At 34.1% G+C, this 4,781-nt stretch overlaps 1 long non-coding RNA gene across 1 annotated transcript in view; it reads left to right on the top strand.

Annotated features, from left to right (window-relative positions):
• Window positions 1–141: 141 nt before the first annotated feature.
• The window catches only part of LOC106868158 (uncharacterized), a 42,848-nt gene continuing 38,208 nt past the window's right edge, over window positions 142–4,781 (top strand). The window contains exon 1 of the long non-coding RNA XR_001409235.2: window positions 142–528. This is a non-coding gene — a long non-coding RNA (uncharacterized LOC106868158). The remainder of the gene's footprint in view (window positions 529–4,781) is intronic.

The following is a 4,781-nucleotide window of genomic DNA, read 5'->3' as shown; positions in this document are numbered from 1 at the left end:
TTCTTCTTCTTCTTCTTCTTCTTCTTCTTCTTCTTCTTCTTCTTCTTCTTCTTCTTCTTCTTCTTCTTCTTCTTCTCTTCCTCCTCCTTTTCCTCCGTCTTCCTTTTCTCTTTTCCCTATAATAAAACTTATATTAGACTTCCTCAGCTTCACATCTAATTTCTACTCCACCCCCGTTTTTCACTCATTCATTCATTCTCTCATTCATTCATTCAGCCACTCATTCATTCAGCCATTCATTCATTCATTCATTCAGCCAGTCATCACAATCGCAACGGCAAGAACAACAGCTGCAGCTGCAGCAGCAACAGTTAGAGGCTTGAATACCACCTTACTGATGCTGTTGCTGCTGATTAGCTATTGCTGCTGTTCGTTGCTGCTGTTTCAGTTGCAACTGTGACCCTGCTCAACCGTTACATATATAGGCCTGTGATACGGCAACAACACTTCAGTTGAAAGATTCACGCCGGCAACTGCAAAACTCAGCGACTTCCGATAACAACGTGTTTCTACTAGAGGAACAAAAAAGTAAGACAACTTCATCTACTATCTGTGCGCTTATATTTTGATGAGTGTGTGTGCGAGTGTGTGTGTGTGTGCACTGTCTTTATATGTGAATATTGAGTGTTTCTCTCTCTGTGTGTGTATGTGTGTGGATGTATGTGCCTACTTTGTTGTTGCTGTTGTTGTTGATCATGTGTCAATATTTTAGTTTTGCTTCATTTGAATACCTTTTATTATAAAATTAATTGACCAATTAATTTCAATAATTGTCCTTAATTTTTATTGGCCAAGAAGTTTGGTTATATATATATATATATATATATATATATATATATATATATATTCTTACTTTTCTTAACGTGAAACCAATGGTAGCCTTAACTCACAGATAAAGAAACTATATCTGCCAGTTGGTGCTGAGGACTCATTTTCATCGTTCGATATTTACGTATACATACATACATACATAGAAAGATACCTACATACATACATACATACATACATATATATATGTATGTGTGTGTGTGTATATATATATATATACATATGTATATATGCATATATATATATTCATGTTTTAAGTACCATTTTTTCCAGTTTGTATCACCAAACCTACGCATACACACACACACACACACACACACACACACACACACACACACACACACACACACACACGCATACACACATACGCACACACTTATAGATATACATACATAACATGCACTTCTTATTTAAAAGTTAATTATTCTGTATATTATTTAAAATAATACATGTCATATATTTTCAGTCTTAACATTAGCTTACTTAGTTTCGTCAAATAATTAGCCAGCGTACGGATACTTAGAGAGAAACGCTCAAAAACTTATGTATAAATTATATTTGTATATATATTCTTTGTTTTATTAAGTATATAATGCTTGAGACTAACAGCATCTGTATTTTATATCGATCCCAGGCTGATAAAATATTGATGTGGGTGTTGATAAAGTACATTACAAGTCACGTGCTAGTCCAAACTTTGTCAACTCTTTTCTCTGTGAACCAAATTGTACCCTTTTCAGAAGAATTTATAGAATCGTTTGCGCATCAGAAAAGAATACATTGCTATGTTTGTTCTGGCTCTTTATGTTGCGTATTTTAAACGCCATTGAGGTCAAATTTGCCTGTCATTCTGTCATGGCTGATAACATAAAGTGCCAGTCAGGTACTAGCATCAAATGTAACTGACAGAGCCTCTCCCATCGAAATCGTTAGCCTTGGGTCCAGAATTGGTAGAATCGTTAGAGAGTCAGATGAAATGCTTTGCGATATTCCTTCTGGCTTTTACGCTCTGATTTCCAATCTCGCCGAGGTCACTTTTGTTTTTCATTCTTTCAGGGTCGATAAAATAAAGTACCCAATTAAGTTCTGTCGATTAAATCTTAAATCTTAAATTTCAGTTCATGTGCCTAAATTAGAAACAATTGTTACCGCAAAAAAACGTGCAATTATTTCATTTAAAAGTTTCATTTATAAATGTGAATATATTTGTCCATCACTCAGCTATAATGTTACTCATATTAAGAAAAATAGTGAATTTACGAATAATTTATAAAATCAGTCAAATTGAGAAACTAATTTTAGTTTCATAAGGAATTTTGTACGTACGTATGTACGTACGTATGCATGTATGTATGTATGTATGTATTTATGTATGCATGCATGTATGTATGTATGTATGTATGTATGTATGTATGTATGTATCTCTCTCTTTCTCTCTCACTATATATATATATATATATATATATATATATATATATATATATATATATATATTTATATGAATAATAAAATATAGTGTAGATTATAGTATAATACACAAATACACACACACATATATATATATATATATCGAAATTTATATATACATATTTATATGTATTTATGTTTCCGATTTTATATAATTACTTTCTTTTAGTTAGAACGCATTAGAAACTTTAACATTTCTGTTAAAGTTTTTACCATTGTCAGAATTTGGGTTTAAATTTGATATTAACACATGTATGATATATGACATATATATCTACATATAATACTTGTAGATATATAATATGACATGCGTAAGTGAACTTATACAACGTCCGAATTATTGCATGCTCCAGAAAACCTGTGTTCTGTTATACATGCTCAGCCTTCTAAGTTAAAGTACTGCATTAACTATTGTTCTTACGTTCTTTTGAACTTATTTCTTTCATACAGAATAATATACATATCTAAATACCATTAAAAATATTTCTATATTTATATCATATTTTTTCTGCATTATTCATAAATATACGATGCCGTCATATATTATATAAGAGGATGTTCAATTTTATCTCATTCTAACGCTCGTCTGTATGTGTTTAGTATTTGTAAATATGACAGTGAAAATGATAATCTTGAAATATTGAATCGGCTTTTACTTTGCAGTTTCACTTAGTCGCCATATTTTCTCGTTGTATACTTGTCACTTCAATAATTTGAAGTTTTCATAAATTAAAACGAAACCGTCATCCGACAAAAAAGAAGTAGTTTCTGGTTGATGTTTTCAGAAAGAAAAGATTGAAAGTTATGATGATTAAGCATTTGCTAGAAGTCTCACTATTCTATGACATGATGCTGCTGCTGATAATATATATATATATATATATATATACCAGGAGAGAGAGAGAGAGTGAGAGAGAGAGTGAAAGAGAGAGAGAGATGAGCACATTTAGTCTTGACTGTCGAAAGAAAGAATATTCTATATCGTAGTAGAGATTTAATAGTATTGTCATTTTTGTTTGAGTCAGTGTCTTGATACTCTGGAGTTTAGTCAGTCTGCTCACTGGTTCGTCAGACAAATTATGACTGTTAACTCGTTTGAAGATCTGTGAGCGCATGCTCCAGAGTAGCAGGATACCGACGAAGCAAACAATAAGAAAATACACACACACACACGCACGCACGCATACATACACACACATACAAAGTTGTCTTACATGTAAAGTATCATATCAATATTTTAAGAGTGTTTTACTTCTTTAAATGATTTACTCAGAAGGCAGGAAGGGAATGCAGTTTCTCCGAGATTGGTGAAACTGATCAAGTCAATATTTTTAGCATCTTAAAGACAACGACTGTGTGGAAAAAACACCAACGAGAAGAGATTCAGGAGTGTTGACGTACTGAGGAAGAGGAGTAACGCATAGTTGTTAGTGATAGACTTCGGGAGTGAGACAGAAGGACGGCGTGTCGAGTAGACTTGGATGGTGGAAGAGAACGGGGACCGTTATCGTAGCAGTAAAAAAAAAAGGATAAACTGGAGAGACAATATATCTATGGGCTAGAGATTGAGGTCAATGGTGAAGTGAACCCATGTCAGTTCATCGGTTAAATTTATTCTCAGTGTTGCTTATGATTTTTCATGTGTATAGCGGCAACACCGCTCCAGATGTTGTATTCCAAGTTATTTATTTACAAAAGCTCAAGAGGATTATCGCTCTCACTGGCATTGGAGAATCTGTGAAGACCATGAGCACTGCTCGTTCGTTCTTCCAGATCCAATAAATATATGTTAGTACTTGCTTTAACTAAATATTTTCTGGTTCTGAAGTGACGCAGCCTTGCCATATTGTTAGAACGCCATGAGAGATCACCAGTGATAGTCAGGTTAAGCGTTTGAAGTACACTTTGAGGGGTTTAGCTACAAGTTGTCCAAGATCAGAGATGGTAAGGTACGGTATAGTATTAGGCGGCGAACTGGCAAAATCGTTAGCATACCGGGTTAAATTTTAGTAGCATTTCTTCCGTCTTTACGTTCCGAGTTCAAATTCCACCGAGGTCGACTTTGCCTTTCATCCTTTCGGGGTCGATAAAATAAGTACCAGAAGAGCACTAGAATTGATGTAATCGACTAAACCCTACCCCTAAAACTTCAAGTCTTGTGCCTTTAGCAGAAAGGATAATTTTCTTCTTATGCGCAATGATTGTCTCTTGGGGATGTCGAAGGAGACCATATCTATTGCTTCCATGGAAGAATATTTTGACTTAACGTGGATACTGTGTGTGTAGATAGCACTTGGGTGCGAGATATTAAGGAGGCGTGATGATTAGTATAATCTACATAGGAGTGGGAGTGTTAGAAGTAGAAATAGTGCATGCGCACAAACGCTAACACAGTCGCGCGCACACGCATGCACAGACTACACACATATAGATATTTATTTATATACACACACACACACACACATATATATATATATATATATATA

This window comes from Octopus bimaculoides, chromosome 2 (assembly GCF_001194135.2).
Source record: "Octopus bimaculoides isolate UCB-OBI-ISO-001 chromosome 2, ASM119413v2, whole genome shotgun sequence".
Taxonomy (NCBI): Eukaryota; Metazoa; Mollusca; class Cephalopoda; order Octopoda; family Octopodidae; genus Octopus; species Octopus bimaculoides.
The sequence above is the reverse complement of the archived record's forward strand: the minus strand, read 5'-3'. Positions and strand labels throughout refer to the sequence as shown.